At 38.7% G+C, this 16,507-nt stretch overlaps 1 protein-coding gene across 25 annotated transcripts in view; it reads left to right on the top strand.

The window, feature by feature from the left end:
* SLMAP (sarcolemma associated protein) overlaps positions 1-16,507 on the top strand; it is a 104,640-nt gene that overhangs the window by 10,203 nt on the left and 77,930 nt on the right. The window contains exon 1 of one of the 25 annotated variants that reach the window (XM_035338118.1): positions 13,162-13,313. The exons of the other annotated variants lie outside the window; for them this stretch is intronic. The gene's annotated coding sequence lies outside the window, so the exon portion shown is untranslated. Of the gene's footprint in view, positions 1-13,161; positions 13,314-16,507 lie in introns of those variants that run through there. 25 annotated transcript variants of the gene reach the window in all.

Genomic DNA, 16,507 nt, shown 5'->3' on the forward strand with positions numbered 1-16,507 from the left:
ACTAGATGAAAGATATGATAATGTTCCTAGTTCTTCCCCTAGTTCCATAGGGGTGGAAATAATTCAACACTTTCACTTGCAGCTCTCAACCACCACTTCCTTTTTAAAAACTCAAAGGGGAAACTGGTTTTTCAAATCTTCCTCTTTGAGAACTTTTCCTAGACTGCATATTCCAGAGTTTGTAGGAGAAAGGCGAGAATACAAATCATCATAGAAAGGGCATATCTGTTTTGGAAATCTGTGTAGCTAGTTGACATTAGATAAAGCTACAATTGTGCTGTTTAGGCAGGACTTTCCATGGGTATATAAATATTGTTTGTGACTATAGGCCACTGATTTGGTCTGTGGACGGAGACCTTCCGAAGTAGTTAAAGGAGGAACGGATGGACTACTATTATGGTAATACAGAAATGGTTATTTTTAGTTGCTTTGAATGCTCTTTACCATAGCTTCATCCTGATTTTTGGTTAAATTCATGAATCTGACTGCTAATTAGAAAATTAAAACACTGTTTGTTTTGGTTTTTAACTATCACATAAACAGAAGGGAAAATGTTTGGTGGTTTTTGTACGTGAACAAATGCATTGTGCTGACATACACTGACAACTTTCAAAAGTCTCTGTTTTGGAATCTGCGTACAATCACTCTGCCACCTACTGAAGTCAATGCGGGTTATACGTGCATCCCATCGCAGGCTGTTGCCTTCAGAGAGTTTTAATATAGATCCATCTACCCGTTAGCTTCAGGTTGAGTTAATCTGACCCCACGTTCCAGAAATGGGTTTGAGAGGTGTTAGTTTGGTAAAAACACTGCACTAACACAGCCACCGTGACTTCTTTGAGCAGTATCTTGGAGATCCAGATTGCGTTCCTGGGGGCTCTTTCAGTCATCGTTGTTCTGGGATTTTCCCTGCTTTATAGCGTGGTGTAAATGTGCCTGAAATGGAATGATCTTCTATGCAGACACAAGGATAGGTGGGGTTATTTGGTCTCCTCTGGTTGATCAAAGTGCATTTAATTTTCTTCTTCCTTTTCTCACAAAGCTTTATTTCGAGTCTTCCCCGGGGTAGATGGTACTGGATGAGTTTGAGATGATGATGTATGTTTTATGATCTAATATTAAGGAATCATGACGACTAGTCTTTCTTGTGAGATCTGTAACTTGTGCTCTTTGATGTATTTTATAGTTTAAACTTGCTTTACACATCTTCCTTTGTAATTGCAGTCTTGTTTCCAAAAGATTTACAAAAATAATTGCTTTTTAGTATCCTTTAAAAACCTTTAATGCGGATGTAGTTTTGAGTAATGTTAGGGGAGCTGTAATCTTGTTACATTATTTCAGTGACTGCATCTGTCTGCTGGTGTCATGCCTCAATCTAAATTAAGTCTAAAAAGTACGTTACATAATGATGCTTTAAATGTTGCTTTAGACGGTTTTTACATAGGTGAGCAAAGCTGAACCAAAACGATGTGTTGTCTCCTATCCAGCGCAAATGTTGCAGTTAATAGAAAGATGTAACAAATAGGAAGTGCTTGCTAATGCCTGTGGAAAAAGTAATCCTTTTATTCCACTGTTGTACTCGTGCTGAGGTTTCCCAGGTATTCCTTCGTAATTCTACTTAATTGTTGACAGTGCTTAGAATTGGTAATTTGTATGATAGTTTAGTGATCTAAAATTGAGGTCCATTATCTGCATCCGAAAGGAAGCTTTTGCCTGGTGACATTTAAAGAAGTCTTTGGTGTTAGCACTAAGGATACCTTTTCTGGTACCCTCAGGTTGAAGTTGTTTTTCCAAGACACTCTGATTGCCTCTTTAGTACTAAAATTACAAGTTACTTGGCAGTTAAAGAGTAAAAATCTGGTGAACTTCTCATTCTGTTTTTGCCATTTTTAAGCTGTAATAAGACATGAGAAATTGCTTGATGCTATGTTAAAAAGTAAGAGAAAAAGGAAATGCAACAACTGACCTTCCAGATTTGAGGTGTTTACTTCAGATTTCTTTTTTTTTTTGACCAACCAAAAAACAAAACAAGCAAACAGAAAAACTTAGATTTTTTTTTTTTCATTTGAAATTTCTCATCCTGGGCTGTGCAGGAGCCAAGTAGTCTTGGCTGCTGATAAAAGTTTGGTGGTTTAACGAGTGCCTTCGTGCAAGAGTGGCTGCCTGTGTGTGAATGGTTGCGTCCACGACAAATACGTGGTACTTTGGTTTAGTCTGTACATGGAAGCTAAGAGTACGTGTGCGGGTAGCTGCTGGGCTTCTGAGTCCCAAGATGTTGATAAGAGTTTGTAACGTGACAGCACAGCCTGTGTGCTGGCCAGGCTGTTAGCGTTTCCTAACACTACACTAAATGCTGTTGTGTTGGGAAATTGCATTTGAGTAAGGAGCTCTTATGGCAGGGTCAGTTTTAGAATGAGAATCAGTGATGATATATGGTCAGAAAACATTTTTTAACTCAGAACTTAATTACTGCGTTATACAGCCAACTTGCGTTTTTATTTTAAAACTGATTGTGTTTAGTGGATGAGAGTGTGGAAGTAGAAGCAAGCAGCAAACAACAAGAGACAGAAATGCTTTCTAGGAATAAATTTCCCTTAAATCTGAAGGGAAGTTGCAACTTTTGGGAAGTTCTGGTTGTAGTCTGAAATAACGTGGTGAGAACACACAAGCAAAACATATTTTACACCAAAGCAAGCGAGCAGCTTTCTGCAGTTTTAGTATTACTAGTGGCTGTGTAATTGTTAGGACACTGAAAAGGGTTTTAGTGAGTGTACTGAGTCAAATGTGAAAAATGGGCCAATTCAGCCTTTGCTTTTATGATTTTTTGCTTATAGTTCGCGCTCTGGGGTTTACTTTCCATAAAGCTAGAGATGCTACAGTGGGTGGAGGGGATGCCCTGCTACTGATCTTCCAGTTTGTTTGTTTTTTTCCCCATCATTGTTCCCTTTGTGGTATTTTGTTACTTCATTGCACTCATTGCAATACTAAAATAGTATTTGAATTGTTTACAACATTTCTGATTGCGGTAGAGTTTCTCACTGTTTGTGCTTTTTATAATTCTTGGTGCAATGTCCCATTGCAGTGGAAGAAAAGAACATCAGTAATAAATCAGAAAAAAAAAAAAAAAGATATTAGATGCACTTCATTCACTCACACAGCTGGCCAGGAGGGCAATTTTCTTTAACTGTGTCAATGTGCAGGTCTCGAGGCCTTTTTGCAAGTTCTTTTCTTCTGCTTTAAGCATATGCTACATTGACTACCTATGCTGCGTATGATCTCCTTATTTTCCTGATGGACTGTATTGATGACCAATTGAAATAGTGTTAGCTATATTAGAATTTATTTTTTTTAATGCGGCCTTTGAAGTATGAGCTTTGGTTGCTGGCATCCTAGAGGAGGGAGGAGAAAGTTTATCTGCTTTGAAAAAACAGCTTTTAGAAGGAGCTCTGTGACCTTGCTTGAAGAACCGTGATGGGAGGAATGTCCTGAATATTTATTCTATACAGCCAGAAGTGGTAAAGTCAGTTCCAGTGCAGCTCAGTTAAAATGCAAAGCACTTAGACACCTGCCTGCACTTGAGGTATAGTAAAGACATTAGCATTTAAATGCCTGAATTATAATAATTAATATATTTGCTTAACATACTAATGGTATATGAAGCCAAACTTTAGAGTTTTGGAAATATTTAAATACTTCTTAGTTTTTCTTGAGTGTTATGACTTCAACATCTGGAAAATAGACATGAATGATTTCTCTTTACAAAGCAAAGCATTAAGATTGTTTCAGACATGCTGGTATAACATTTGGGTAAAACTTAAGTGTCCTGCAGCGGGAAGCTTATATGTCTCACATCTTTCCATGTACCTAATGAGAAATTGGATTATGAAAACTGGTAAAAGATGGAGTCTTTGTTACTTTCTGCAAGACTCAGTGCTGCAGTTCAGAGTGTGATCATGCTCTTTAGTTTCCAGTTCTCCTATCTTAGAAGTTTTCAGTCCACCTCAAAAAGTACTTGTTTCAATATGTACTTCCTAGCTCCCTTCACAAAGCAGCTAAATCAAACAGCGTGAAGCAAAACCTTGTCAATGTGTTCTGTATTGTCCAGTGGAAATATCTTTTAGAAAGTCCAGTGTCACTGAACCTGAGCATTTCTAAGCATGTGGTTGACAATTGTCATTGAAAGCAAGATGCTCTTGCCAGTAAGCTAACGGAGAGTGAAATGGAGTAGGCAACAAAGGCACCATTGAGCTACAGCATGGGAGTGAAGTGATCCTTGTTTCATAGTTCTAGTTCTTTTGAGACCTAGTGCCTATGTAGCTGTGAGTGTTTCAGTTTTTGTTGCGGGTGTTATGGCTGTTTTCGTGTTAATTTTCCTGAAGTAGTTCTCAGAAGTCAGATGAGCCCTTCTCCGTGACTGGTGCCCCATCCATTCTGCTCCCCGTTTGTGCTCTAAGCTGTGTGCTCCCGTATTCTGCCCATTCATGGTGAAGAAAAAAAATTCCAGCCTTTCTTAAGGAGCTACCTTACCTAGTTGCTGTCTGTTTTCACGTACCCCTTTCTCAGTGGGTACTACACAGTCTATAGTGTCTTTGCCAAAGTCACTGTGATCCTGCCTGCCACCTTTCCCTTCCTGCCGCCCCTCTCTGCAGCGCAGGAAGGCAGGATTCCCAGGGGCTGTGGCAGTATCACTTCTCAGCTGCAGCTTTGCTTCCTCACAGGTTTTGTCCAGGTGGGTTCAAAGTAAATGTTGGATAGTTGGGGAGGAAGTCAAGGATAAGCATTTTTAGGGACTGGAGAGAGAAAACTGGGGGAAAGAAGAGTGAGGTCAAAGGCTGAAATAATCTTTTCTGGTTCTGTGTCTCTCATTCCTTCTGAATACAAGTCGTGAGACTGCTTGCTGTGATTTGAGGTTACAGGCCATATCAAAGGGTGGTCTGTAGGTGCGTGAGTAATACGAAGGACACAAAGCAGCTCTGTACAGTCAGGTGAGAAACGTGGAGGTGAGCCTTGTAGCAGCACTCGTGCACAGATGACTTCTCAGTGTTAGGGGTAAACAAATGAGTCAAATGAGACAAGCACCCAAGCAGTGAGGATATACCAAGGAGTTTGATGCCGTTGAAGACTTAGTAAAGATGGGATAGAGACCAGGTGATTGATGTTGCAAGTGGGTGAACTGATGCAAAAGGGAATATTGAAACTTTACAACAATTGAAGTTAGATTACACACTTCAGATTGCAAGTTGCTCTTTTTTTTTTTTTTTTTTTTTTTTTTTTTTAAAAAAAAAAACACAACAGGAAACATGCATTACCACTTCTCCTTTTTAAATTTACTTCTACCATTAAGCATAGTACTTGACGAGCAGACTTCTATGCTGGTGAAAAAAGTCATCGTAAAGGTTAGTTATCATTTAAGGTAACAAAACTTCTCCTTGAAAAATTTTTGTTAAGTTTACTTCTTGAATATTTAATTTTGAAGAATGCGTATTTCTCTCAGCTGAATTTCTTCAGTTCTGTCAAAATATTCTTAACATGTTAAATAGAGCCATCTTTGTGAGCAATGCAGGAGTAGCATTTATCATTATCTTCTCGTGCAGCAAGATAAATGTTTCTTGATCAGAGTTTTCATTGCAAATGTAAGTTAGGTTGTCTTCCATTAAAGATTTTAGGGAGAGTAGTTCCGTATGTCTGTGTAAGGCTGTTCCTAAGCACAGTGAGAAATACAGTCCCTGTGCCATAACTGTTTGTTCTACGGAGACTTCTTGTTTACTACTTCAAGTGTTTTTATATGGGTTTTATATAGATTTCTTTGAAGGTTTTTATTGTGACCCTCTAATGGAAAGCATTGGATTTGAGGATTTGCGTCAGTGGTTTTGCTTTGTATTTGAATTAGCAGCATAGAACTACTGATGTTCATTTACTTTGTTGTCACGGCTAAAATACTTTTATTCTTGATGTAGTTTTGAATGTGTCATTTCATAAAATACCTAGCAACTCAGTTTGCACTGTAGTTGATACTAAGTAGAGATAAATGTTTGCATCCTCAAATTGGCACAAGGGCTTACCTTTCATATCTGCAGAATGTAAAAATTCTAATAGTTGTCTTCAGAAATCCAAGGCATTTATTTTTTTTTCTGAGACTCTCTGTGCCTGTAAATAGCGATTTTGATCTGCTAAGTTTGAACATCCATGTAAAACAGTATCTGAAATGAATGGAAAACAAAAATTTAGATAAAATGTGAATAGTAAAAATACAGTCAGTCAAGTTAAACCTTTATTTGCTCTGTTAGCTATGTATTTGCAGAGTGACTTGTAACGTAAAGTAAGGAGGATTAAGTACTGCTTTAAAATGATTTCTGTGCTCCAAAATGAGGAGAGTTAGGAGTGCTTTATTTAATTATTTGGCTGGATTAAAGCTTTTCTTTTTTAAAATCTCATTTCTGTTTTATTCTTGAAATGGTTTAGGGACTGAATTCTTCTGGTATATGCCGAATCTTCAGTTGCAATTATGGCTGCACATAAATCTGAGAGAAGTTAAGCAGTCATCTTCTGTAGTGAAGTGTGTGGAGGTTCCAGCTGATCCATTGACACACCATGGGTGCACCTCTCCTGCTCCTGGAGTCTGTAGGGCAAGATGCCTGTAAATATGCATTTGTAATGCAAGTGTAAAGCTTTAGAAAGAGGAGAGTGGAAGAGTAAAAGGTGATGGTTATTCCTGAATAAAGTTTCCTAGTAGTTCTTGTGTTACTGAGAAAGAAGTGAATGTGTGGCATGCTGGCCCAGTGCAATGATACTTTCCTGCAGTTTACAGGATTTAACTGTGGAGTGAATTGCTTTGCTTAGTGCCTATAATATTCCCTTAAAGTGAAAGGACAAAATGCCAGTTCGACATTGAATATACGAATGATTAAAAACAGAGGGATTTTCTAAAATTGTTTAGTATGTTTGTAAATTATTTTAAACACGATAATTTAGACATTGGTAAAATAGTTAGAAATAAAGTATGAGTTCAGTGAGTTTGAAATGCCTCCAGGTTTTCTTTCAGAATAGTGTCTGTGTGAGTTGGCCTGGGATTTTTCATTTTTTTTACCTTGTTACTCTGAACTGTCTCTGTGGCTTAACACCCTTGTTTACTGTTTCTGTTATTTAAATGTTCAAGCTAAAGCTTTCAAAAGGAAGTGAAGAAAACGTCACCATTCCTGATGCGCCTATTAAGAAACACTGAGGTTATAAAACTGTTGAGAAACTCAAAGAAGGTGAACGCTGCTGGCTGGCAGTGGACAATAACAAGTGAGATGCTTTGAGCTGGTTCTCTTAGCTCTGCTTGAGTGACTGATGTTGGGAGTCTGGAGACAGTGAGCTGCTGGGCCTGGAAGCTGGTCGGCTGTCCCGTGTGCAGTCCGTAGGTAGATCGGCTGTTCAAGCTGTCAAGCTGTGAATTAGGTGTGTAAAACGCAATTTAACAGTGTAAGGGGGGGACCTTGGTTAAGTGCTTATTTTGTCTTGTACCTAACTTTAAGAAAGAGATGAGAAAAGCAAGCTGTGCAATAAACAAACATCAGGGAAAAAAAAAATAGCTTATTTGTCCCATGAGAACTCGTAAAGAATTTCCTCAAGAATTTGTGCTCATGTCTACAAGTGCAGCACTCCTTGGTTTTTAAGATACCTTCTGTTGAAGGTTGAACCTATAGTGCAGGATGTTCAGTGGTGTGCTTCTGGTCGATTACATGCTTTGGACACGTCTCAGTTCTGTGGTGGGAGAGGACCCGTCTGCGCTCAGTTCCTCCACATGCCCAGTTTTCCTTCCAAAAGAAACCAGAGCATGTAAACAGGGAGGAAGCTGGGGAAGCGATGTGGAGCGGCTCTGAAAGCAGATGGCTGGGAGAAGAGAACGGCTGTGCGCTGCCCAGCACGCCTTCCCTGCAGTTGGGTGCCCTGTGAAACGCCACTGCTGCACGGCGTAGACCTGGTGAGAAAGAGGGAACTTGCTAGGATGCAAGATGTTGAAATACACAGAGAAAGCAGAGAACTGACTCCTGACATTTCCCTGAAAACTTAGCTGGGGGATACTGAGCGCTGTCAAGGAACGTGCTGTCCAGTAAAGCCAGGAGATGTGTAAAGGCTGAGCTTGTGTGCACGTTTCTTTCCAGAAACTGCCACTGAGTCTCTCATTTAAGAGTATCTAAAATTAAGCTGGTTCTTCAAACCCCTGCTGTCAGATGGCAATGGAGGAAGGAGGTAGTTTTAAGATCCCGCAGGAAAAGGACTTGCTTCCTCCTTTTGAAGCCCGCAATAGGCAGGGTAATTACTGCCTACTAAGGGAAGCAGCGTGGAAAGGTACTTTGATGTAAGAGAATCTTACCCTTTATTTATTGCCTTTATCTTCCAGGTTATGTAGCTTCAGTGAATATTCACGTGGATCTATATATAAGCAAGCAGGAGAGCTATTACTGATCTCTATATAAAATGATCATTCCGTTCTTATTATAGGAATAGCATCTTGTTTTAAGACTGGGCAGGCAGTCTTTAATCTGAAGCATTTTACATGTTTCCGGCAGGTAAACGTGTAAAAATCTGCCTAGTAAATTGTTCTAGCAAAAGAGTCATTTTTTTATTCTTATTTTTATAAATGATGGTGCTGAAATAATGCAAAGCCATAATAATCCAACAAAACATTCTGGTTTTGATATGCCTGGTATTTGCATAGTACACTGCCAGGCTGCAGGAGAAAACTATGATTCAGAGGAGTACAGAAGAAACAATGGGGGAACGCATTTCTCTTGAATTTGTATGTAGTCATGTTGCCCTTAATGCTGCCAATTCGCAGAAACCCAAGTTATTTTCCTTTGAAGCAAACGATGGATAACATCTAATCCTAGTTCAAGGTTATTAAAACTTCATACTAATACTAGACTATGCTACCTAATTATAGGTAGCGTAAAAGACTTGCTGATTTTTCTTTAATCAAAGTATAAATAGTCTTGTCTACAGCCATATTAAATTTAAGTTTGGATGACAAGCCTCTTGGTATGTGAAAGCTTACTACTTAAGAGCAAACTTGTTTTTTTGTGGGAAGGCTGTGTTTATACTGGGGGTGCAGCCCGAGTTTCATGTGAACTGAATTTGAGGGTTCATCTGGTTTTTGTTTTCCTTCAGAGTAGATGGGCCAGTGTAAATGGGACTGATCTGATGCGCGCCTGAATGCATCAAACGTTTATTCAGTGTCATTATCGTTCTTAATGACTGCAGAAACCACGCTTGCTGACTTTCCTTCCGTGTCCTTATGGAACTGTAGAATTTGAAATAATTCTTTGAATGTTATTGCTTAGGGTTACCAATGCATATTTTTCTACCAGTCGTTTTAATTTTCATTCTTTTAGTAAATGGCTCATTCTGCTGCTTTGCTTTACTTTCTGGACTTTCTCTTTTGTTCTTCTGAGAGTCTGAATAATGAATGGTAGCAAAACTTTATATATTAAATGTCAAGAACACATTTCAAGAAAATGCTTTTGTGAAGAAAAAGCCTCCCTGTTCTCAGAACAGCAGTATTTTTCAACTGCTGATTAGACGTGGAAAAAATCTGCATGGTGATTCCAGTTCTTTTGGAACATATGGCCAACTTCTAGCACGATATTTTTTTACCACTGAATAGGAAGTTCACTTCCTATGTTTAATCTGAAAAGGCTTTGACAACATTATGATTTTTACACATGCTTACTCTGGATAGAATTTCAGTAATTTACGTAATTTCGGTAGCAGGAACATTGAAGCTGAGAAACCTAATTTGCAGATCTGAGAAGCAGAAGAATTGTTAATGTGAATGGTGTAGTTTAAACGTTGCTTCTGTATGAAGACTTCAGCCTGTAATGATGGAATGCACAGTTCAGACAACCAACGATATATATGCTACAGTTAATGACAACCTCGATATGAAAAATACTTAAACAGAATTTTAGGTTATTTTCTGATAGGTGATTTTTTTTTTTTTTTTTCCATTGAATTTGTTCACTTTACCGAATTTGGATGAGTGTGTGTAATTGTTGCCCTCTAGTGGTTGCAACTCAGGCTTAAATAGTAGGAAAAAGAAAGACATTTTCATGCTTGCAAACTGGTTTTTCTTTGGGTTGTTGGTCTGTGGGACTGCATGCTGTATCCTTGTCAGGTGAACAACACCAGGATTTTACAAAGTAAGAACATAATATTGATGTTATGTAAATGGATAGGGGATACTGGCCATAATTACTATGGTGTAACTCAAAAAAAGATGGATTTCATGTATAATTTAATTATTTCCTAATCTTAAGAAAATATCATTTGGGCCTCTTTGGTACGTTAGTTAAACCTTTTGGGACATGCCCTTGGCAACCACATGGGAAGAGTTATGTGACATTGCTAACCTTTGGGTGAGGCTGCTCATCTTTTGGTGAGGTTCACCTTTTAGTTGAGTGGATGTTTTTATTTTTCTTTTTTTTAAAGTGTATTCAAGTCATCTAGGCCTTCTACACTAATTTCACTCTGTGTGATTCTGTTTGTTCAGCAGCTTTTCTTGGTAGGCAGAATAGTTTTGCTTTATATGTTCCCTACAACTGGCCTTTATTTATTTATTTATGCCTACTTTAAAGTATCAGCACCGAATTAATGAGGAAAATCACTTGATGGCCCTTCATTCATGGATGAATAACGTACAAGGCTGCTACGCTAAGCAGGACAAGGTCCCTTGGTGGGTAGCTGCATGGAAAAGCATGTTAGTCAGAGACCAGGCATCTTTCTATAATCTTGCATGTGCTCTTCAGGTGGAAACTATCTATACCCCCCACCCTCTTTTTAATTTTTTTTAATAAGTCTGGAGCAAAAAATAATGCTTATCTAAACTCTTTTTTTTTATTCCCAAAGGGTCAAGGTGGCAGAGGAAGAAGGTGAAATTATAATTTTTTTGTTTCTGATGATGATACCTAAGTGCAAAGAATGGCACTATAAAAAATGCCTATCCTGTTGGTAAGGATAATATTATATTGTGTTTTGACCTTTGGATAATATGACCTGAGATCTGCCTGTAGATGCCTCTGGTTTTCATACTCTGAAGGGTCTGCCATTTGAAAAATTGCCTGATGGCTGATTAATGAATTAAAGCGTCTATTTCTTATTCCCATACGAGAGTTATCATGGGGGATGTTTCTTTGGTGACAATCTAGAACAGCTGGTGCTAGAAAGTTCTTTTTGTACTTGGAAAAAATGTTTGCTTTAGAAGGAAATACGGCGCGTTGATTGATAACGTATTGCTGATCGGTGTGGGCTCCTTCCCTCTCTGGCTGTGCAGCTGCAAGGCTGAGGCTGCCAGCAGAGCTTTGCAGCTCCCTTCCCTGTGCTCCTGGTGCCCCCTGGCAGGTTGGTCATGTGCTCTTGCACGTGTTCTGAGTGCTTTTTTTTATTGATAAAGGGATTTGAAAAGGCATTCAGGTTTCTTTACCTTGTCCGAAGAACAAAAGTCGTGGGCTTGGTGTTATCAGTGTGATGTCCCCGGTGACTTTGTGAAAGTGATGGAAAATAACTAGAAAAAAAGATACTGAAAGACTTTGTATGGAAAGCTGTGCTGCAATAATTAGCTTGGTAAGTTTTGCCACGTTAGCAAAGCTTTTAATCTGTAAACCCTAGGTGCCATGGATGTGATTTTTGCCCTTCACTAAGACCAGTATAAATTGTGAGTCACTGTGTTTGAAACTGCAATTACCGTGCTCCTGAACATCCTACCTGTGCTCTGCGGGGCTGGGCTGGCTTTCCGGCCCCAGGAGGCTGCACAGATGGCTCACTAACACCCTCCAAGATCACCCATCAGAAGCAGCTTGCACCATCTATCGTGCCACTGGCAGACTCGTCTCAGTACGTGGATGCGTGCTCTAGGTATTTCCTTCCTTAAGCTAGAAAAATGGTGAACATTTTTTGTAATGTCTAATCATGGATCTCAGAAGGACCCCGGAATAATCAGCCTTTTGTTTGCAAATGTTTCCGTTGCTGCTTGCTCTGGAAGTCTTGACCTGAGAGTGAGTTGCAAATAAATGCAGCCTCCTCCCAGACTATTTTCACTCTCACTTTGTTGGAGGTATGACTTGGCAGTGCCTTGAGTACAAATAAACTCCCAATTGTCAAATTTCTCCTCCGTTCTGGAAAATGAATTTTCCGTCTTTGGACGGAGCCGCACCCTTCTCTGACAGTGTTTTGTTTCCAGTTAATTACATTTGCTCTCTGTATGGAACGGTCAGGTTCAAAGCACAGAATGGAAATAAATTTAATTTAGTACTTAAAAAGAATAAAAATGTTTTGGTCTTTACGTGACCCAGAGAAGTTTTCAGAAACAGACAGAGGAGCAAAGTGCCCTGGTGACCCCCTGTTTTCAGCGTGGAGATGTGCGCAGTGAACTCACCACGCTCTGTTAAGGAAATATTTGTGTTTTGGACCTCTGACAGAAATACCTGGTTTGATGTGATTAAAATTAGTGCAGAGTCACTTGTGCTTCGGCAGTTGTTTTGAGTTAGAATTTGTGCTTCTGCCTCTTTATTGGCTGCGTTGAGTTTACGGCACCATAGCATAAAACTCAACCCAGTACAGTCATTTTAACTGTCGTTTAGAAATGTGCTGAACATTTTGAAAACTATAGTGCTAATAAATAGTTTGGGAGCAGGTGGTGTCAGAAAGCAAGACGTCTTTGCTTCAGACGCGAGTCCCAAACGCTGCGGTCGCACCACAAGTCTTTGCAGGTGGAACCTGACCCTTGCGAAAAGGAAGGAACCCTTTCATAAGTTCTTCAGGGTTTTAAAAAGTTTTCGTAGAGTTTTATTGTGAAAAATGCTTACCAGACCATACTTCAAGTTGGGAATGTTTATGAAATCCAATGTGTGTTTTTTCTGGATCCGACTGTGCGATCACCGTGAATTTTCTCTGCCATAAAGCAGCAGCAGTGCGGCATTAATGACTGTAGGCAAACACGGCAGGACCTAATGCGGAAGGAGTGAAAACGAGGAAAGGTTAAACCAGCTGCAGCAAATTCTCCCTGTATTTTCTATACAGTTAAAAGTGAACACGTGAGCGGAGATCTTTTTTTCTTCGCAAGGAGTAGAGGAGCTTTGATGTAATGATTAACCAAAGGGAGAAACTTAGCAGTGTGGCAAGATAGCTAGCAGCCTTTGCAGTGCTGCACCGACCTCCGAATGCCTGGGGTTGTGCATGAGTGTTGGAGTTTCTCGATACACCAGCCAGCCTCGTGCTTTCTGCTGCTGTAAAGTAGACTTTCTCCTCTGGCTCTTCATCTGGCGAAGTATCGGGTAATCTTGTTGGCTTCTGCTTTTGTTTTCCATTTTCTTGCAAATGAAAAATATTGTTTGGTGAGGTAATGAAATTTCTAAAGGAAAATTTCAATTTCAGTTATTTTTTGTGTATCAGTTACCTAGATACTTCGGGATTTTTGAGGAAGCAGAAACAATGGATAACATTAGTGTTGAAATTCTTTTTCTAATTTTTTGCTGTGCCAGATCCTGATAGTATTTCAAGTTTTGTTTTGTTTTTTAGCATTTTTTAAATTTATCTTATGCTTTTCCTGTCAATTCTGCCTGTCCTCCAGTGTCTTCCCACTGAAACAGTTCAGCATTTCTTGTGTAGGAGTTATGGATCTTTTATTAGTTATGGATTTTTATTTGTGCTAAATTTTAATAATGTCAGCCTCTTAAAATATAAGGAGTAGAAGAGATTTATGCCTTACTTCTGGTCTTAAATTAGAGCAAAGTTCTGCTTAACATGACAAACCTGCCTTTTTGTCACACTTTTCATTGTTACAGTCAGCGACAAGACCATGGTTCTTGTTTTTTTGCCTTTTTTTTTTAAATCCTGTACTCAAGCATTCCTTTAAAGTTGGTTAGAGAAAGTAACTGTCACATGTAATCACTTCTCTTGATCATGAATTTAAGAATAAATAATTTAGTTCTCGGAATAGTTTTAGCATTCTTCCCTGGTGCAGAAATTTAGTACAGGTGCAGACTTCTAGGAACATAGATTTGAAAAAGAATTAGGTAGGTGGGAATCTGTTCTTTGTAGAGCTAATAATTCTTTGCTTATTTTATGTGGATATGTGTTTCCTACACATACAGTCTTCAGGACTGTGCATGCTTCAGGATGTTTACTTTCATTATTGCAAAGTTCAAATATTTCATGTTGCCAAAGTCCCATAAAAGTATTAGAGCAAACAATAGTATTGAGCAGTGGGTTGAGTTTTGGAGGAAAGTATTCAGGCAAGGGCATCAGGATTGATGAATATTTCTGCAATCTTTTACACTTAGAGGCTCTGGTGCTATTTTAAGTGGTTATCCTGAAGAAGTTTGAATTTCTAGGTAATCACCTAGTCAGTCTTTTTGTTTCCTTTTTATTTTAGAGCCATGTCGAGTCGCAGTGTATTTCCATAACTGGTTTATACAGAGAACGCAGTAACGTTAAAAGGAATGCCAGAAAGTCACCTTGTCCCTATGTTTGCCCCAAGTTAAGTCTTTGGTATAGTGATAGAAGTTGATGTAAATTATACAAAGTAATCACTGTGATTAAATGATACATAGCCATATTAAATGTAATAATAATTCTTCTGTAATAAGAAAATCAGCTTTCTTAAGTAGAGCAGAACAACTACCTAGCAACAAGTACAATATCCTTCTGGAAAAGCTATTTTTTATCCTTTACTGTTTGTATGAATCCCTAACACTAGCCAGGTTTTTAATATGAAGCTACAGGATATATATTTTTTTCAAAGTATCTGTTTGTTGTAAAAGGTATTGTTGTCTGTGACAGCAGTCATGCAAAATAAGTCACTTCGTTATATTGCGTTTGTAGTCTAATGAGTCCGTCTGGGCATCTCAGGACCACGTGAGTGACCGTTCTCAGGACTGCACTTTACTGTTCATTTCCTTAGCACTTGCAGCAGCAATATACCTTAAAATATCTCAGCATCTTCAGGCTGAAAATTAAATATTTTGTACCCCTGAAGACAATTGCGTGAAATCAGTAGTGAGTGGGGAAATTGGTCCTGTTTCTGTGTTCAGAATAGAGTTGCTGCTGCTTTTCCAATGCTGTTAATGCCCGGAGCTATTTTGTGAGTTACGTCCAAAGAGGGGTTTTAAAACAGGCTATATGTGAAGTGACCGATGTTAAGGTTCAGCTCTGAAGAAAATTAATTGAAATATTTTCTATTTGCCCTAAAGTCATCCAGAATTTGTAGCTGAAGGGTGATTTGGGGGAATTCTCTGGAACTGTGAGGACAAAAGTTAAGTAAAAGAGGTATTTTAAAGAGCAGTAATTAGTAACTGTGGTGACAGATGTCTGACAGTAGCAAGTCAGTCAGCTATATATAAACCAAATTACTTGTAAATCTGAACTCTTCCTCTACATCTCATCTTTTTAAAAATAGTCTTTTGCATCAAAACTAGTGACATTGATGTAGAGAGAGATCTATTTTTGCATAGTGTCCTCACATTTTTTGGTTAAAAAAAATCTCCAGGTTTTTCTGGAGTATCTTGTCATCTTGCTCCTGCTGACTGTGCCTGCGTTTCTGGATTATTTGCATAAGCTACGAACAGAACAGTGTTCATGAGTAACTTTTACCTTTTCAAACCAGCTTATTCCACATCTTCTGTTCACCACAGAAAACTTTATTCAGTAAGCAGAATGAATATTGTGCATTGTGCCTAGGATTGCTTCAGGTCACATCCTTCAACGTCAGTCTTCTACGTGGATGTTGATTACAGAAGTTTGAGTTATGAAGTGTTGCTGTGCAGTAGAGGATGTTCAGGACTCATCCTTCTATGATGGGGTGTTTTATGGCATTTTTCAGTTACAGAATGATTATTGGGAGGTATTAAATTCACAGCTGTTAAACTAGGTTATAAATCATTTATAAGAAGAATTTGTGAGGTTGAGAGTGCCGTCAGTTACACCAGAGGAGTATGAGGTCAGGTAGGTTAGCAAGGGTAATCAGCATTTCTGATGATGGTTCTACTCTTCTTGGTTGGTTCCAGGTTTTTTTTTGTTTGTTTGTTTTTTAAATAAATAGAGTTGGGAGCATCTTTTGTGCAAAGTTTTGGATGAGTGCGCAAGCACAGAGTAAAAGCACTGCTCTTGGTGGAAAATATCACTTTAACGTTGGTATCTTATCTGTGTCTCATATGAAAGAATATTTTCCGTATAAACTTCCCATCACAATTCTGTCTTTTTGCCAGAAGTTCTGTTGTTCTAGGTGTTGATAGTTCCTTATAGAGCTAAAGTAAATAAAAGAAACCTGGTAGTGACGGCCATACAGGTCTGTACTGCCCGGTGGGGTGTTCAGGAACTGTGACACACTTAGTTCACTTGTATTTTATGAAAGCAAATCTGATGTGGTTTTTCATTGTTTTCTAAGTTTATCCCCAGTTTCAGATAGCTGTCTTTGTAATACAGACAACTCCGAATTCCGGTTGCAGTATGTACTTTGCAGCCTTAAGAA

Source organism: Oxyura jamaicensis, chromosome 12 (assembly GCF_011077185.1).
Source record: "Oxyura jamaicensis isolate SHBP4307 breed ruddy duck chromosome 12, BPBGC_Ojam_1.0, whole genome shotgun sequence".
In the NCBI taxonomy this organism is placed as follows: Eukaryota; Metazoa; Chordata; class Aves; order Anseriformes; family Anatidae; genus Oxyura; species Oxyura jamaicensis.